The 19967-nt window shown below is 44.3% G+C and overlaps 1 protein-coding gene across 1 annotated transcript in view; it reads left to right on the top strand.

Annotated features, from left to right (window-relative positions):
- The first annotated feature begins 8348 nt into the window (after window positions 1-8348).
- The window catches only part of SLC38A3 (solute carrier family 38 member 3), a 118204-nt gene continuing 106585 nt past the window's right edge, over window positions 8349-19967 (top strand). The window contains exon 1 of the mRNA XM_082265189.1: window positions 8349-8409. The gene's annotated coding sequence lies outside the window, so the exon portion shown is untranslated. The remainder of the gene's footprint in view (window positions 8410-19967) is intronic.

Genomic DNA, 19967 nt, shown 5'->3' with positions numbered 1-19967 from the left:
CCCTCCACAGTGGCAGCTGGTGCTCAAAATTTTTTTTGGGGGGGGGCGCAAACAGAAAGATGTAATAGGCATTGCTTTGTGGCAAAAAACGCTGTAAAAAATTGTGTGACTTTGAGGTCACAAAAGTGTGAAAGGGGCAACAGTAATCAAGGTATAGTGTGCCCCCTTCAATGCAGAGTGACCAGCGTGCCCCCTTTCAATGCAGAGATATCAGGGTGCCGCCATTCAATGTAGAGAGATCAGTGTGCCCCCTTTCAATGCAGAGAGATCAGTGTGCCGCCATTCAATGTAGAGAGATCATCGTGCCCCTTTTCAATGCAGAGTGACCAGCGTAGCGTGCCCCCCCAGACCAGCACTTACCTGATGCTGCGGCGGCTTCTCCTAAGTCCCCCGGCGTCTCCTCGAGTCCTCCCGCCTCCTCCTCGGCCAATGGCATGGTTTTTGCCTTTCAGCCAATCAGGAAGCGGGTGTCGGACCCGCTACCTGATTGGCCAGGAGGAGGATCCGAGTGACAATAGCGAATTTTCATTCGCTATTGTCACACAATGGGTGGGCTTGGGGCGCACTGCTCTGCGCCCCGGCTCCTCCCTATTCTGCAGCCTATTAGAGCCTCTGGTTCTAATCAGGTGACTCAAAAAAAAAGCCCCATTGAACTCCATGCGTCCGGCGCCCCGCATGCAGATTAGGGGGTCGAACGCATGGATAGGGGGGGGCGGCACCCCTGCGCCCCCAACACACCGTTTGCCACTGGCCCTCCAGCTGTTCCGGAACTATTAGTCCCAAGAGGAATTGCAAGGCTGACAGTTAACAGCAAGACTGCCAACGGCAAAGGCATGATGGGACTTGCAGTTCTGCAACAGCTAGAGGGCCACAGGTTGAGCACCCATGAGCTAGATGATGCTGGACTCTGCAGGCTAAAAAATAATAATTAGAAAAAATGCAAAAAATAAATAAATAAATAAATCAATGCACACAGATCGTAGGATCAGCGTCACTTTTACTACTTTATTGGGAAGGGTGGACTGAGCCTTTAAATGCACATAGAATGGAAGATCCTTGTTGAATTTAGGCTCCGTTCACATCTAGGCGTTTTGGGGCGTTTTTGGGGCGTTTTTCTGCTCTAGGATCAGCTCTCAAAACGCCCAACAAGACAAATCCTATTCATTTCAATGGCCCCTGTTCACATCTGAGCGTTTTGACGCTGTATACAAAACGCCCAACGCTCAAAAAAGTACATGAGCTTCTTTTTGGGCAGATTACAGGCGTTTTCCATTGATCTCTATTCAATCTAAAAACGCCTGCACAAAAATCGCGGTAAAAATCGCGGTAAAATCGCGGTAAAAAACGCCGCAAAAATCGCGGTAAAATCGCGGTAAAAAAACGCGCGAAAAACGCTACGCTCAGGTGTGAATGTAGCCTCAATGGTCTTGGTGACCGGGCCTCTTTAATATGAGACACCCCATGGTGGAGGAACGGGGTGTGGTCATAGTCACCGCAAGCCATAAACCAATTATAATGCCATATACAGCAGAGAGGTGGCAGATTTACTGTGACGGATCACAATGAAAAATATTGCTATGAAATCCATTTTATGACACTCAGGGCTCATCAATAAAAAGACGATTAATCACAGAAGACTCACAAAGCCTCAGATAGGAACAGCGCAATGTGTGTGTGATACAACTGACGGCCAATCTTCCCTATACACGTGAAGACCGAGCGTTTTCTGGCACTTTTTGTTTTTCAAGTTTAAATCATTTTTGCTAGAAAATTACTTATAACCCCCTAAACAATATACAATAAAGTAAGTACACCCCTCACATTTTTGTAAATATTTTATTCTATCTTTTCATGTGACAACACTGAAGAAATGACACTTTGCTACAATGTAAAGTAGTGAGTGTACAGCTTGTATAACAGTGTAAATTTGCTGTCCCCTCAAAATAACTCAACACACAGCCATTAATGTCTAAACCGCTGGCATCAAAAGTGAGTACACCCCTAAGTGGAAATGCCTGAATTGGGCCCAATTAGCCATTTTCCCTCCCCGGTGTCATGTGACTCGTTAGCGTTACAAGTTCTCAGGTGTGAATGGGGAGCAGGTGTATTAAATTTGGTGTTATCGCTCTCACTCTTTCATACTGGTCACTGGAAGTTCAACATGGCCCTCATGGCAAAGAACTCTCTGAGGATCTGAAAAAAAAAAATTGTTGCTCTACATTAAGATGGCCTAGGCCAGTGATAGCGAACCTTGGCACCCCAGATGTTTTGGAACTACATTTCCCATGATGCTCATGCACTCTGCATTGTAGTTGAGCATCATGGGAAATTTAGTTCCAAAACATCTGGGGTGCCAAGGTTTGCCATCACTGCCCTAGGCTATGTGAAGATTGCCAAGACCCTGAAACTGAGCTGCAGCATGGTGGCCAAGACCATACAGCGGTTTAACAGGACAGGTTCCACTCAGAACAGGTTTTGCCATAGTCGACCAAAGAAGTTGAGTGCACATGCTCAGCGTCATATCCAGAGGTTGTCTTTGGGAAATAGACGTATGAGCGCTGCCAGCATTCCTGCAGAGGTTGAAGGGGTGGGGGGTCAGCCTGTCAGTGCTCAGACCATACGCCGCACACTGCATCAAATTGGTCTGCATGGCTGTCGTCCCAGAAGGAAGCCTCTTCTAAAGATGATGCACAAGAAAGCCCGCAAACAGTTTGCTGAAGACAAGCAGACTAAGGACATGGATTACTGGAACCATCTCCTGTGGTCTGATGAGACCAAGATAAACTTATTTGGTTCAGATGGTGTGTGGTGGCAACCAGGTGAGGAGTACAAAGACAAGTGTGTCTTGCCTACAGTCAAGCATGGTGGTGGGAGTGTCATGGTCTGGGGCTGCATGAGTGCTGCCGGCACTGGGGAGCTACAGTTCATTGAGGGGACCATGAATGCCAACATGTACTGTGACATACTGAAGCAGAGCATGATGTCTTCATGAAGGAATGGAAGAGGACTTCAGTGGCAACCTGTGAAGCTCTGGTGAACTCCCAGCCCAAGAGGGGTAAGGCAGTGCTGGAAAAAAATGGAGGCCACACAAAATATTGACATTTTGGGCCCAACTTGGACAATGTCACTTAGGGGTGTACTCACTTTTGTTGCCAGCGGTTTAGACATTAATGGCTGTGTGTTGAGTTATTTTGAGGGGACAGCAAATTTACACTGTTATACAAGCTGTACACTCACTACTTTACATTGTAGCAAAGTGTCATTTCTTCAGTGTTGTCACATGAAAAGATAGAATAAAATATTTACAAAAATGTGAGGGGTGTACTTACTTTTGTGAGATACTGAATATGTATTGCAGTCGGCAAATGGCTATACAGTCACTGAAAATAAGCGAATGATTTCTGAGGATCTCTGCTGGTGGCTACACATCCTAATTCTTTTTAGCAAAAACTCATCGAACAAGTTCGCTTCTGAGCGTGAGCACAGAGGGATGGGCGCTTTGAATTTATTTTTTATTTTTACTTATTTTATTTTTTATTTTTACACTGTCCCTTTAACTTTTTTTTTTTTTTTTTGTATTCCTATTACAAGGAATGTAAACATCCCTCCTTGTAATAGAAATAAGGATGACAGGTGCTCTTTATGGAGAGATCTGGGGTTTATCAGACCCCAGATCTCTCCAAAAATCTTCTCCTTTAAAAGCAAAAGTTCAAAAAAAATGTGATCCTTTGCTTAAAAAAAAAAAAAAAAAAATTGTTTAGTTTCACCCTAGACCAAAAGTGATGTCATGACGTCGCTCCAGTCCGCCAAGACCATATAGGTGGGGAACGAGGATCTGGTTTCTGGTAACCTATGACCAGCCGCTGCGACCTGTGGGATCGTTTCATGGGCACAGTAAAAAGCAGCGGCACTTGGGGGGGGGGGGGGTGACCACTTCTGCTTTTTCAGATAGCAATCCAGCAGCTAATTAGCTGCTCTGAACACTTTTTTGAGAAAGCCAGTCGCCGGCTTGAAAAAAATACCAGGGTTATGAATTATATCTTCATCGATAATCCCGGTAAACCACTTGCAAGCTGCAACGTATACAAAGGGGAAAATAATTATTTGATCCCCTGCAGATTTTGTAAGTTTGCCCACCTACAAAGAAATTAAGGGTCTATAATTTTTATCATAGGTGTAATTTAAATGATAGAGACAGAATATCAACCAAAAATCCAGAAAAAAACACGATACAAATGTTATAAATTGAGTTGCAGTTCAGTGAGTAAAATAAGTATTTGATCCCCATAAAACATGACTTAGTAGTTGGTGGAGAAACCCTTGTTGGAAGCACAGAGGTCAGACGTTTCTTGTAGTCGGTGACCAGGTTTGCGCACATCTCAGGAGGGATTTTGGTCCACTCTTCTTTACAGATCTTCTCTAAATCCTTAAAGTTTCTTGGTTGTCTCTTGGCCACTCGAAGTTTCAGCTCCCTCCATAAATGTTCTATGGGGTTAAGGTCTGGAGACTGACTAGGCCACTCCATGTCCTTAATGTGCTTCTTGAGCCACTCCTTTGTTGCCTTGGTGGTATGTTTTGGGTCATTGTCATGCTGAAAGACCCATCCCCAACCAATCTTCAGTGTTCTGGCTGAGGGAAGAAGGTTCTCATCCAAGATTTTACATGGCCCCGTCCATTGGCCCCTCAATGCGGCAAAGTCAGAGAAGCAGCCCCAAAGCATCATGTTTCCACCTCCATGCTTGACTGTAGGGATGGAGTTATTAGGGTCATAGTCAGTATTTTTCTTCCTCCAGGCCACACCCCCAACACGTTTCGCTCCACCCCCTGGAGCTTAGTCATGGCAAAAGTGTCAAAAATATCAGTTAGTGTCAGAATGTCGGCCGCAATATCACAGTCCTGCTATAAGCCGCTGATTGCCGCCATTACTAGTATACAAAAAAAATAAATAAATAAAATTCCAGTATATCCCAGAAATGGTAGACACTGTAACTTTTGCGCAAACCAATCAATATATGCTTATTGAAATTTTTTTTTTTTTTAGCAAAAATATATAGCAGAAAAAATATTGGTCTAAATTAATAAAGAAATGTTTTTTTCATTTTTTTTGGATATGTTTTTATAGCAGAAAGTAAAAAAATATTGTTTTTTTTTTTTTTATTAATTTACGTTTTTTTTTTTTTGTTTTTTTTTTACAGCACAAAAAAATAAAAAACGCAGAGGTGATCAAATACCACCAAAATAAATCTCTATTTGTGGTAAAAAAAAAAAAAAACCAACATGAATTTTATTTAGGTGCGGCTTCGCACGACCGCGCAATTGTCAGTTAAAGTAACATAGCGCAAAAAATTGCCTGCTCGTGGTTAAATTTTAGCAGTTTTTCCTTCGCCATCCAAAACGAAATGTTTATAAACTCCGACACAACTTTGTACAACAAACAAATCCATTCTCCTTCAAAGCTCATTGCTTATGCCTGGCCACTGGATGGCGCTGTGACATTGACCAATCTTATTTCCTTGGAGCAGATAAAAAATAGGCAAATAAATATTATACAGGCCAAATGGACATGGGGGCTATCAAAGGGTCCAGAGAGGACCAGTGGCTGCACAGGGATACCCCTCTTCCCCCACCACAATGATGGGCATCCTTTAAACAGCCACCTTAGCATTGGGAATGGGATTCAGCAGAGCTACTTTAATCATTTCCTCTACTCAGTACTAAAGGAAAGAAAGGTTTCTGTGTTATCACAAATATCTAAGACCGCTGGGGGGGGGGGGGGGGGGGTCATTATCACCCCCTGGAAAGTCAAACATGCACAAGGCTGATTGCAAGGTGTAATGTTTGTTTTTTAATATTGTAGAATTGCTCAATAAAGTCAAATGATTGATGAAGCTGAGATCAATTACTGAGCCTTGTATGACACCAATAGACAGAGGTTCTATAGAGAGGTGCTGGAAAAAGGGGACTGTGTTGTGAAGAATGATAGAGGGGTCTGTAATAATGGAAGGGATAGAGAACGGCCACATTTTGGGGTCTCTAGTAAAGAGGATGGGGGAGGTCTGTAGTGATGGGCAATATTTAGAAGTCTAGTGAGGAGGGTAGTGGTGTCTGAAGAGAAGGTCTGGAAAAATGAGTATGTAGTAGGGAGGATGGTGGGATCTGTAGTAAGGAGGATGGTGGGATCTGTAGTAAGGAGGATGGTGGGATCTGTAGTAAGGAGGATGGTGGGATCTGTAGTGAGGAAGGTGGTGGGGTCTGTATTGGGGAAGGTGGTGGGTTCTGCATTGAGGAGGATGTTAAGGTCTGTAATGATGAGGGTGGTGGGATCTGTGGTGAAGATGGTGGGGTCTGTAGTGGGGAGGGTTTTGGGGTTTGTAGTGGGGAGAGTGTTGGGGTCTGTAATAATGAGGATGGTGGGGTCTGTAGAGGTAAGGATGGTGGGGTCTGTAGTGGGGAGGATGTTGGGGTCTGTAATAATGAGGGTGTTGGGGTCTGTAGTGGGGATGGTGGGGTGTGTAGTGGGGAGAGTGTTGGGGTCTGTAATGATGAGAGTGGTGGGGTCTGTACTGAGGAATGTGGCAGGATCTGTAGTGGAGATGGTGGGGTCTGTAGTGGGGAGGGTGTTGGGGTTTGTAGTGGGGAGAGTGTTGGGGTTTGTAGTGGGGAGGATGTTGGGGTCTGTAATAATGAGGGGGTTGAGGTGTGAAATAATGAGGATGGTGGGGTCTGTAGTGGGGAGGATGTTGGGGTCTCTAATAATGAGGGTGTTGAGGTCTGTAGTGAGGAAGGTGGGGTCTGTAGTGGGGATGGTGGGGTGTATAGTGGGGAGAGTGTTGGGGTCTGTAATGATGAGGGTGGTGGGGTCTGTACTGAGGAAGGTGGCGGGATCTGTAGTGAAGATGGTGGGGTCTGTAGTGGGGAGGGTGTTGGGGTTTGTAGTGGGGAGAGTGTTGGGGTCTGTAATGATGAGGATGGTGGGGTCTGTAGTGGGGAGGGGTTTGGGGTCTGTAGTGAGGAAGGTGGGGTCTGTGGTGGGGACAGTGGGGTGTGTAGTGGGGAGAGTGTTGGGGGTCTGTAATGATGAGAGTGGTGGGGTCTGCCCTGAGGAAGATGGTGGGGTCTGTAGTGGGGAGGGTGTTGGTGTCTGTAGTGGGGAGGGTGTTGGGGTTTGTAGTGGGGAGAGTGTTGGGGTCTGTAATAATGAGGATGGTGGGGTCTGTAGAGGTAGGGATGGTGGGGTCTGTAATAATGAGGGTATTGGGGGTCTGTAGTGAGGAAGGTGGGGTCTGTAGTGGGGAGGGTGTTGGGGTCTGTAGTGGGGAGAGTTTTGGGGTCTGTAGTGAGGAAGGTGGGGTCTGTGGTGGGGACGGTGGAGTGTGTAGTGGGGAGAGTGTTGGGGGTCTGTAATGATGAGAGTGGTGGGGTCTGCCCTGAGGAAGATGGTGGGGTCTATATTGGGGAGGGTGTTGGGGTTTGTAGTGGGGAGAGTGTTGGGGACTTTAATGATGAGAGTGGTGGGGTCTGCCCTGAGGAAGATGGTGGGGTCTGTAGTGGGGAGGGTGTTGGGGTTTGTAGTGGGGAGAGTGTTGGGGACTGTAATGATGAGGATGGTGGGGTCTGTAGTGGTGAGAATGGTCGGGTCTGTAGTGGGGAGGATGTTAGGGTATGTAATAATGAGGTGTTGGGGTCTGTACTGAGGAAGGTGGCGGGATCTGTAGTGAGGAAGGTGGGGTCTGTAGTGGGGAGGGTGTTGGGGTCTGTAATGATGAGAGTTGTGGGGTCTGTACTGAGAAAGGTGGAGGGATTTGTAGTGAAGGTGGTGGGGTCTGTAATGATGAGGATGGTGGGGTCTGTAGTGGTGAGGATGTTGGGGTATGTAATAATGAGGTGTTGGGGTCTGTACTGAGGAAGGTGGCGGGATCTGTAGTGAAGATGGTGGGGTCTGTAGTGGGGAGGGTGTTGGGGTCTGTAATGATGAGGATGGTGGGGTCTGTAGTGGGGAGGGTGTTGGGGTCTGTAGTGAGGATGTTGGGGTATGTAATAATGAGGGTGTTGGGGTTTGTAGTGAGGAAGGTGGGGTCTGTAGTAGGGAGGGTGTTGGGGTCTGTAGGGATGGATATGATGGGGGTGTGTGAAGTTGGAAGTATGGAGGGGTCTCTGTGGGAATATACTGAGCACATGTAGAGAGGAGAGGGTGAGGAGAAGAAGAGATTCTTTCATGCTCTGTGTAGAGGGGGAGGGGCCACCAATCATTACATGCACACACATAGAGGGACGGACCTTTAAATCCTCTACAGTTGCAGGAACAGTCAGTCAGTTTGTGGTGTGGAGCTCCTCGCCTCTCCTCTCTTCTCTGCAGTCTGGTATATTTTTTTCTCAAGTTTGGAGCGCAGAAAGAAACTTTGTAACAAGGTAAGTCCCCCCACTTCTGTGTGATCTGTCAGTGCTGGGGGGAGGAGGAGAAGATATTTTGATTATTAGAAATGTATAATGGATCTCTGTGTATGGGGATCCTAAGGAGGAAGGAGGAAGAGTTTATATTCTAAAAAGAATCATCTTCAGATCTCATCACTTCTACACACATATCTGTTGTATTGTGTATATAGGAGGCTATAGGTGTATATAGGAGAATATAAGAGGATCTCGGAGTATTTAGGAAGATATAGGTGTATAAAGGATGATATAGGTGTATATAGGTGCATGTAGGAGTATATAGAAGGATATAGGTGTCTATAGGAGGATATAAGAGGATATAGGTGTATATAGGAGGATATAGGTGTCTATAGGAGGATATAAGAGTATATAGGTGTATATAGGAGGATATAGGTGTATATAGGAGGATATAAGAGGATCTCGGAGTATTTAGGAAGATATAGGTGTATAAAGGATGATATAGGTGTATATAGGTGCATGTAGGAGTATATAGAAGGATATAGGTGTCTATAGGAGGATATAAGAGGATATAGGTGTATATAGGAGGATATAGGTGTCTATAGGAGGATATAAGAGGATATAGGAGGATATAGGTGTATATAAGAGGATATAGGTGTATATAGGAGGATATAGGTGTATATAGGAGGATATAGGTGTATATAAGAGGATATAGGTGTATATAGGAGGATATAGGTGTATATAAGAGGATATAGGTGTATATAGGAGGATATAGGTGTATATAGGAGGATATAGGAGGATATAGGTGTATATAAGAGGATATAGGTGTATATAGGAGGATATAGGTGTATATAGGAGGATATAGGAGGATATAGGTGTATATAAGAGGATATAGGTGTATATAGGAGGATATAGGTGTATATAGGAGGATATTGGTGTATATAGGAGGATATAGGTGTATATAGGAGGATATTGGTGTATATAGGAGGATATAAGAGGATATAGGAGGATATAAGAGGATATAGGAGGATATAGGAGGATATAGGTGTATGGAGTTTTCCCCCCACAGCTGCAGAACCACATGTTGCTATACATGAGGGATTGTGGCTGAAGAGTGCATGGCTTCTAGGAGTGCATGTTGGTTGTAGGTCTGTCTGGATATACATGATGATTCTCGGTGTATAAAATGTTCTTGATATGAAGAAAAGAAGTCTTCCACAATTCCCGACAATAATATAATTCTGCAGAGGATTTTCCGTCTATTTCTGGTTAGAGGCTGCTGGTGAAGTTCAGGTTATACTGGAAGTCATGGTCATGTTATGACTGTTTCTGTTGATAGATCTGATTGTGTCTTCCTTACAATAACTTTACATTTCTAAAACATTTGTACAACTCTCCCATGGCTTCTGTATGTATATACCTCTCTATTGTCTCTCTCAGTCTCTTTCCCTCTTTTTCTCTCATTCTCTTTCTTTCTATATCTCCTTCCCTCTCTTTTTCTCTTTCTATCACTTTCTTTCTGCCCCTTTTTTATTTTTCTCTCTTTCTATCTTGTTCTTTCTATCCCTCTCTCTTTTTCTCAATCTCTTTCTCTCTCAATTTCTATCCCCCTCTTTTTATCTTTTCCCCCTCTTTTTATCTTTCTTTCTCTCTTTCTCTATTTTTCTATATTGCTTATTCTCTTTCCCAATATCTTTCTACTTATGTCTCTCTCCTTCTGTGCCCATCTTTTTATCTCTCTCTTTTTCTATATCCTTTTCTCTCTTTTTTTTTCTCTCTTTCTAATCCCTTCTCTCTTTTTATCTTGCTCTTTCTATCCCTCTCCCTTTTTCTGTCTGTCTATCTGTCTATCTATCTATCTATCTATCTATCTATCTATCTATCTATCTATCTATCTATCTATCTATCTATCTATCTATCTATCTATCTATCTATCTATCTATCTATCTCTCGCTCCCCCTTTCTCTCCATTTCTATCTTTCTTTTTCTCACTCATTCTATCTCTTTCTACCTGTCCCTCTCTATCTCAGACTCTTTCTTTCTTTCTTTCTTTCTTCATTGTCTTGCTGAGATATTTGAGTTTTGAAAGTATTCTAAGAATGTGTGATATAAGAAACTGTCAATTCCATAAATTGACAAAATTGATTAAAAACAAATTAATAATTATCTCTTTCTCTCTTTTTCTCTTGCTCTTCCACTATCTTTCTACTTATGTCTCTTTCTTTCTATGCCAATCTTATTATCTTTCTCTCTCTCTCTCCTCTCTCTTTCTATCTATCTCTCTTGTTATATCGCTTTATCTCGTATCTATCTATCTATCTATCTATCTATCTATCTATCTATCTATCTATCTATCTATCTATCTATCTATCTATCTATCTATCTATCTATCTATCTATCTCTCCCTCTCTCTCAATTTCTCTCTTCTTCTCCCTCTTTCTATCTCTCTCTCTATCTCCAACTCTTTCTTTCTTTCTTTCTTTCTTTCTTTCTTTCTTTCTTTCTTTCTTTCTTTCTTTCTTTCTTTCTTTCTTTCTTTCTTTCTTTCTTTCTTTCTTTCCCTCATACTCACCTCTTCATTTTAATTTCCTTTCTTCAGTGGTGTTGGTGTCTTGCTGAGATATTTGAGTTTTGAAAATATTCTAAGAATGTGTGATATAAGAAACTGTCAATACCAATAATTGACAAAATTGACAAAAAACCTCCATAGATTCCCTTCTTTCTCTGCACATCTTTTTATCTCTCTCTCTCTATTTATCTCTCTTAGTATATCTATCTATCTATCTATCTATCTATCTATCTATCTATCTATCTATCTATCTATCTATCTATCTATCTATCTATCTATCTATCTATCTATCTATCTATCTATCTATCTATCTATCTATCTAACTCTCGCTCTCCCGCTCTCTCCATTTCTATCTTTTTTTCTTGCTCTTTCTATCTCTCTCTACCTGTCTCTCTCTATCTCAGACTCTCTATCTTTTTTTCTTTATCTTTCTTTCTCTCTCTCTTTCAATCCATCTCTCTTAAGGCCCATACACACTCCAAATTTTTTCTCTCTTGCTCAGCGTTCATAACCGTTTTTAGTTGACAGTGCATAAATGTTCACGAAATTTCTCGTCCGATTTTTTTTTTTTTTGGGACATTTGTTCCTAGACTTCCGGGACGTCAGCAACTTCAGATCATGCGCGGTCTTTCGTATCCGATTTTTCCCGGACGTACTTCCTACACATTAAACGAAAATTGGTCGTCTGGGGACAGACGATAAAAATGTTGGTGTTTGTCCCTCTGTTTTTTTTCGTTGAAAATGTCGTCATCGGCTGCTGAAAGTTGTGTACACACTAGCCGAAAATCGTATGATTTTACCTCGGATGGGAATTTTCGGCAGATTTTCTACTAGTGTAGAAAATCTCTTTACTATCTCTTTAGTATATCTCTTTATCTCTCATCTATCTGTCTATCTATCTATCTATCTATCTATCTATCTATCTATCTATCTATCTATCTATCTATCTATCTATCTATCTATCTATCTATCTATCTATATCTATCTATCTATCTATCTATCTATCTATCTATCTATCTATCTATCTATCTATCTATCTATCTATCTATCTATCTATCTATCTATATCTATCTATCTATCTATCTATCTATCTATCTATCTATCTATCTATCTATCTATCTATCTATCTATCTATCTCTCTTTTTCTCGCTCTTTCTGTCTCTCTCTATCTTAGACTCACTCTCTATCTTTTTCTCTCCCTTTCTCTCTCTCTCTCTCTCTCTCTTTATCTTTCCCTCCATACTCACCTCCTAATTTAAATTTCCTTTCCTCAATGGCATTGGTGTCTTGCTGAGATATTTTAGTTTTGAAAATATTCTAAAGCCTCGTACACATGCACCGATTGTTGGCCGACCGATCGGCCGTCTTTTGTCCAGTGTTGTTGTGTTGGTTGGAATGTGCTCTAGACTGCACAACAATTTTCTCGGCCAACAACAACCAACTTCAGAAGTGATGTCATGTGCTGGTTTACTTTCCGTGTGCTTTTTCTTCTCTGAGCATGCCCAGTCTTGCTCATCAGATTTTTGTCTGCCGAAATCTGTACTGACTGACGGAAAATCGGCCGTTCTGTTGACGGCCAACAAAAATTTTATAGCCTGCACACCAGATTTTGTTCGGCCGAAAAGTCGGAGTCGAAAGCATCATACTAAACAGGCAAAAATTTGGGGGAGCATACCCATGTATTTCTAAAGCTGCTGCAGCTATGAACCAAGAGACATGTATATTAAAAAAGAAGAATAGCGCGCAATTGCATTTGCGCGCTATTCTTCTTTTTTAATATGAAAGCATCATACTAACAAGCCGAAAATCGGCCGATCGGACGTTGGCCGAAAATTCACGGCCAACTATCGGTGCGTGTGTACGAGGCTTAACTCTCTATCTTTCTTTCTTTCTTTCTCTCTCTTTCTCTCTCTCTCTCTCTCTCTTATCCCTCCATACTCACCTCCTAATTTTAATTTCCTTCCGTGGTATTGGTGTCTTGCTGAGATATTTTAGTTTTGAGAATATTCTAAGAATTTATGATAGAAGAAACTGTCGATACCAATAATTGACAAAATTGACCAAAAAAAACTGTCCATCATTAATAATGATCTGGGCCGACCTCCATAGATTCTCCTTGGTAGAATCTGAACATTTCTCAATCTGTCACTTCCATAACTGAATTATTGGCCGTTGGACAAATATATAATCTAATTAATGGAATATGAAGGAGATTAGCTCCCTATAATCTTCAGGACAGATTATTAGGTTGTTGGAGCTGAAAATTCTTTGATGGGTTTATTCTCCTCCGCAGTCTGAGCTCAGTGATTGGGACAGAATTCTTCATCAGACAGCTGAAACAATTATAAAAATTGGCTGTTCTACCTGAATTGGGATTTATTTTTTATTTCTGTGGCAATAATTTCCCATCATACGGAATCATTGTTCCATGGTAGTCTTGTGATTTCAGAAATGTTCTGATATTTTCCGGTAATAGGTATCTATGTGGAGGCTGTCACTTTCCATGTCTTGGTAATCCAATATATTGTTGTGTGTATAGGATCCTGGCTTAGTGTGAAGGGGTATATACAGCTTTCTCAGATACATTGTATGCTATTTATATTGTGTTGTTATGGCTTAGAACAGCCTTTCTCAACCTTTTTATTTTAGAGGAAGCTTGTAAAAAATGTTCAGGTCTCAGGGAACACCTGCTAAAATAAATTCATCATGGGTCACTGGGAAAATGCCTCTTAGGCCTCATGCACACTGGACGTTTTTGGAGCTGCTGTTAGCAGCGTCAGACGTTTTTTTTTTTTTTTTTGCAGCTGCAGAACGCCCATCCATGTTATTCTATGGCCTCATGCACACATAGAGCTTTTAGGAGCTCCAAGTGGCATAGGCGTTTTACAGCTCCAAAAAAAACCCAGGACCAGTGCATTCTGGAGCTGCAGCGTCAAGCTGTAAAAACGTCTGACGCTGCTAAAGGCTAAATAACGTTGCTTAACATGCGTTAAGCCACGTTATACATTTTTTTTCTTCCATTCAAAATCAATGGTTCCCTATGGGAGCCTATTGTTTTGAATGGAAGTCGCACCGCAAGTCGGATCAGGGTGATCCGACTTTCGGCGCGACTTGCGCTGTGAGAATCTTGAGAGGGAACTCCACGCCAAAATGGGGAAAAAAACGGCGTGGGGTTCCCCCCCAAGTTCCAAACCAGGCCATAAAAGGCAGTGTGTGTAAATAACGACAGGAGACGTTTTGGAAAGTTTATTAAAAATCTTCATCCCGTCTTCTCCCTCTCCGGTCTTCTGCTCTTTTTGCTGTCCTCTCTTCTTGTCTTCTCCTCTCCGGTCTTCTGCTCTTTTTCTGTCCTCTCTTCTTGTCTTCTCCTCTCCGGTCTTCTGCTCTTTTGCTGTCGGCTCTTCTTCTTCCTCTGGTCCTCCTCCGACGACGTCTCCGGCGATTATGCCGGTCTCCGGTCTCTGCAGCTTATTATATAGCCATCAGGGGCGTGGCCGCCAGATGACGTCATCGGGAGACCCCGCCCCCTCATGTCACCGGCCAGGGTTGTGGGGATGAGGCCCTTGTCCTCATCAACATGGGGGCAAGGTGCTTTGAGGTGGGGGGTGCAGAGCCCCCCCTGCCCCAAAGCACCCACACCCCCCCATGTTGAGGGCGTGTGGCCTGGTATGGTCCAGGAGGGGTGGGGCCGCTCACTCGTCCCCTTTCCTGGCCTGCCGGGCTGCATGCTCGGATAAGGGTCTGGTATGGATTTTGGGGGGGACCCCACGCTGTTTTTTCGGCATGGGGCTACCCTCAAATTCCCAAAGGGCCTGGTTTGGAACCTGGGGGGGAACCCCACGCCGTTTTTTTCCCCATTTTGGCGTGGAGTTCCCCTCAAGATTCTCACAGCGCAAGTCGCGCCGCAAGTCGGATCACCCTGATCCGACTTGCGGTGCGACTTCCATTCAAATCAATAGGCTCCCATAGGGAACCATTGATTTTGAATGGAGGCAGAAAAAACGCTGCTAAAAGCTACTGTGGCCAAACGTGCAATAACTCAAATGGAAAAAGCTACTGAAAGCACGTTTTTACAGCTGCTTTTTCCCGGCGTCAAGAAACAGCTTTGGAGCTCGTTTTTATGACGCCCTGTGTGCATGGAGCCTTACATTGATAGTCAATGGGAAGAATGCCCACCTTTCCGGTGGTGGTCAGAGTGCCACCCTTACAAATGACTGAAAACATCATTGGTGTCATCTTGCTGAATTTGTCAATTGGTGTTAGAACTGGAACAATGCAGGTACCACCAGATAGGAGGTCAATCATCCACAGCTTGACGAACCCCAAGCAACATCTAGAGCACGTGTGTCAAACACAAGGCCCAGGGGCTGAATCTGGCCCACCAGGCCATTTTATGTGGCCCTCGCACCTCCTCTCCTGCAGCTGCAGCACCCCCCTCATCTCCGTTTCACCTTGTCTCAGCAATTGGCAGAAGGAGAGGTGGACAGAACTCCTCCGCCAGACCCTGTGCATCTCCGTGCAGCCCTGCAGAGGCTTGTCTCTGCCCCCCTATTTCAGCAGTTGCATTAGAGAACCCACAGAACCTGTGCCTCTTGGTGCAACCACAGCACCCCCTCGTCTCCTTATCCCCTGGTCTTCGCATTTAGCAGACTCCAGCAGCTGGTTCCAGCCCTCCTAGGGTCCTTCTCCAGACGCTGCAATTTCTTCTTCCTAGCTCCATCCCTAGCTTCTTCCCAGCAGCAGCACAAGGTAAGGGGGGTGCACTGTGATGTAAGGGAGGGTGGGGGCATGACTTCTGATCATGGGGGGCTCTTGGCATTTGATGTAAGGGGGGGGGGGACGGTGCTCTGGACTTCTAGTCTTAAGCCCCGTACACACGTACAGAATGTCGGCCGAACGATCGGCCGTCTTTTGTCCGGTGCTGTCCTGTCGGTTGAAAAGTGCTAAAGACTGCACACAAATTTTGTCGGCCAACAACAGCCGACTGCAGAAGTGATGCCATGTGATGGTTAACTTTCCGTGTGTTTTTTCTTCTCTGAGCATGCCCAGTCTTGCTCATCTGCTGTTAGTCGGCCGAATTCTGTACTGACTGGCGAACAATCGGCCGTTCTAGTGACGGCCAACAAAAATTTTAAAGGCTGCACACCCGATTCTGTTCGGCCGAAAAGTCGCAGTTGGTTGTCGGAAGCATCATACTAACAAGCCGACAATCGGCCGATCGGTCGGCGGCCGAATATTTACGGCCGACAGTCGCTACGTGTGTACGGGCCTCAACTCTTACAGATACAACTGGCCCTTTGAAGGGAACCAGAATTCTGATGCGGCCCGTGATGAAATTGAGTTTGACACCTCTGATCTAGAGGAGCCTTAGGGTTCCACTGAACCCTGGTTGAGAATGGCTGGTTTAGAACATAAAGCCAATTTTTTTTGGAAATGTATTTGTAATGATACATCAGTACATCTGTGAAGGTTCCATTCACAAAGGTCATAGATGGTATAGCTCAGTCCAGTAAAATGTGGTGACAACTCGTGATACATCAGTGCAGTTGTGTTCCAATTCCAGCTGTTTTATGTATGTCAATTACTTTATTTATTGGTAATTAATTATCAGTACATGCACACAATGGTTTAGGAATCCTAGGAATCAGGCTGTCTGTCACAGATCACTAAAAGTGCAGAGAGTTGGATTAACAGCAGAACAAGAAATGGATATTGTACATAATTTGTATATGAATGCGCAGAGTGAGGGGACAAAACAAGGCAGATCACCCAACTGGTGCCAGGTGGAGGCAAAAGACAAATGAGCAGGGCTTTTTTTCAGTGGGAACATGGGGGAACACAGTTCCGGCACCTTTAGTACTGAATGTATGTAATGCCATGGGGTACTGAAGTATGCTGGAGGGTCTATTGATGTGGGCAGGAATCTATTTTTGTGTGGGGGGTCTATTGTTGCTGAGGAGGTCTATTTTTGTTGGGGGGGGCAGTTGTTGAGGGAGGGGTCTATTGTTGCTGGCTGCTTGGGGGGTTTATTGTTGCTGGCTGCTGGGAAATCTGCTGATGTTGTTGGGGGGTCTATTGTTGCAGGGGTGGATCTATTGTTGCTGGGGTGGTATTTTGTAATGGGCGGTCCATTTTGTTGGGGGGTATAATGTTGTGTAGGGGATTTATTGTTGCTGGGGAGTATCTATTACTGCTGGGGTGGGGTCCATTGTTGCTGGGGAAAGGGTGAATCTATTGTTGCTGGGGGGGGGGGGTTCTGATGCTGGCTGCAGAGGATCTATTTTACTGCTTTTCTTGTTATCATTACCAAATTCCATACAAGTTATTTAGCATCACAAAATGATACTTGGTTCTGTACTCTCTAAAAGGGCCGGTACTGGAAGGTGGGTAGGGGGTGGAACCAAGGAACGGTGGTCAGAGGAGGGTAGGGGGCGGAACCAAGGAACGGTGCTCAGAGGTGGGTAGGGGGTGGAACCAAGGAACGGTGGTCAGAGGTGGGTAGGGGCGGAACCAAGGAACGGTGCTCAGAGTTGGGTAGGGGGCGGAACCAAGGAACGGTGCTCAAAGGTGGGTAGGGGGCGGAACCAAGGAACGGTGCTCAGAGGTGGGTAGGGGGCGGAGGCAAGGGGGGAGTTCCTGCACCTATTCTCTGAGAAAAAAAGCCCTGCAAGTGAGGTCTCTAAAACATCAAGGTTTTGGGGTGAAACTTTCCGAAGACCAGAGGTCTCTCCTGATGAAGATGTTCTCCACGAAAGGTTGAGGGTGTTTTCAACATTTTAGACAAACCTCTTCATCAGGAGAAGACCAGAGACCATATACATTATTTCATTTGATAACGTTATGTATACTATATAACTGAAAATCTGTGGATGCCCGATCATCACATCTCCATGACCTAGCTGTCCCATTCCAGTACCATGGCCATAAAATCAAAAACACAGTCATGCAATTTCCACTGACAAACATCAGCAAAGAAAGCCATTGTGGACAATTGTACTCTTCCAATCTTGTGGTATTAGTTTGGTGAAGACCTTTTTTTGTTCCACCATGACTGTGACCCTGTGTACAAAGCCAGCTCCATCAAGACATGGTTTGACCAGTTTGCTGTGGAGGAACTTGAATGGCCTGCAGAGCCCTGACCTTAAGTGTCAGTTCACACTAGTGCCACATGACTTCGGGCGAGTTATGCCGTCGCCCGTGCACCGCGACTTCGGCGCGGCTTGCAACGACTTCACATAATGGAAGTCAACGCAAGTCGCTCCGATGTCGCCCCAAAGTAGTACAGGAACCTTTTTCAGTCAACTTTAGTCGCTCCTATTAGAACGGTTCCAATTGCACAGCACTGTCCGCTACTTGTCAGTCGACCAAGTCTCCTGACAAGTCGGAACAGTGTGAACCGGCACTTATCCTACTGTACACCTTTGAGATGAATTGGAACAACGATGGTGAGCCAGGTCTTATGTTTCAAAATGAGTACCTGACCTCACAAATGGGCACAAATTCCCACAGACACACTCCAACACTCTTCCCAGAAGAGTGGAGGATGTTATAGCCACAGGGAAGGCAACACCATATTAATGGCCATGGTGATGATGGTGGGGCAGGATGACTCCATGTTATGTACTGGCCTACTGGGTGAGGGGTAACTCAATATTAATTATCAGGGTGAGTGACCATAGTGGAGGGTAATTCCCTATTAATGACCATGGTGAGGGCAACTCCTTATCATTGGCTATGGAGAGGGGCAACTTTATTTGATGGCCATGGTGGGGGCAACTTCACATCATTGGACATGGTGGAGGATACTCTATACTGATGGCCATGGGGATGGACAACTCCATAGCGATGGCCATGGTGAGGGACAACTTCATACTGATGGCCATGGTGATGGGCAACTCCATACTGATGGTGATGGCCAACTCCATATTGATGGCTATGGTGAGGGACAACTTCATACTGATGGCCATGGTGATGGACAACTCCATACGGATGGCGATGGTGATGGGCAACTTCATATTGATGGCCATGGTGATGGACAACTCCATACGGATGGCGATGGTGATGGGCAACTTCATATTGATGGCCATGGTGAGGGACAACTTCATACTGATGGCCATGGTGATGGACAACTCCATACGGATGGCGATGGTGATGGGCAACTTCATATTGATGGCCATGGTGAGGGACAACTTCATACTGATGGCCATGGTGATGGACAACTCCATACGGATGGCGATGGGGATGGACAACTTCATTATGATGGCCATGGTGAGGGACAACTCCATACTGATGGCCATGATGAAGGACAACTCCATATTGATAGCCATGGTGAGGGGCAACTCCATATTGATGGCCATGGTATTGGGATGGGATGTTCAATGAGCACCTGTAGTTGTAATTTCAGGTGTTCACAGACTTTTGGCCATATAGTGTATCAGACAATGAAATCATTACTGAAAGACATACCAAGAGAGGAACAATAAAGCAGAATCACTGTACTAAACATTGTGTGTATAGCCTGCATGTAAGGAACATATATGTCTGTCCCGTGTACATATAGAATTACACCCTATACAGAGAACAAGGCTCATGAAATATTAACACATCAGTAAGCTTTCCTTTATAAAGTGGAGGCTCAATAAGAAAATGTCAATGTTCGCACTTCAGGAAACCACAGCAACTAATCTGCCATCATCATCAGGGAGGTTACTTCTGATTGGTTGCTGCAACACAGAAAAGTTTATGGGGTATATAACAAAGCAGTGAATCTAAGATTCACCATACATCTACTGGAGTTGTTTCATCCTGGTGCATGTGTTTTAAATGGATTCCTTGCCAGTGAATGTTTGGTAGCCATGTAGTGCATGTCTATAATGGTGGCAGGAGTCACAGTAATGCTAATGGTCAGGGATGGAAATTTTTAGCCAGTCCCATGACAGAAAAATCCAGTGAAGGTACATGCATCACCTCCGAAGATCTGCACATGTGGTATATGTGAGTGTCACAGTGG

This window comes from Pelophylax lessonae (assembly GCF_965119305.1).
Source record: "Pelophylax lessonae genome assembly, chromosome: 8".
NCBI classification, from domain to species: Eukaryota; Metazoa; Chordata; class Amphibia; order Anura; family Ranidae; genus Pelophylax; species Pelophylax lessonae.
This window is presented reverse-complemented; position numbering and strand designations above follow the sequence as displayed.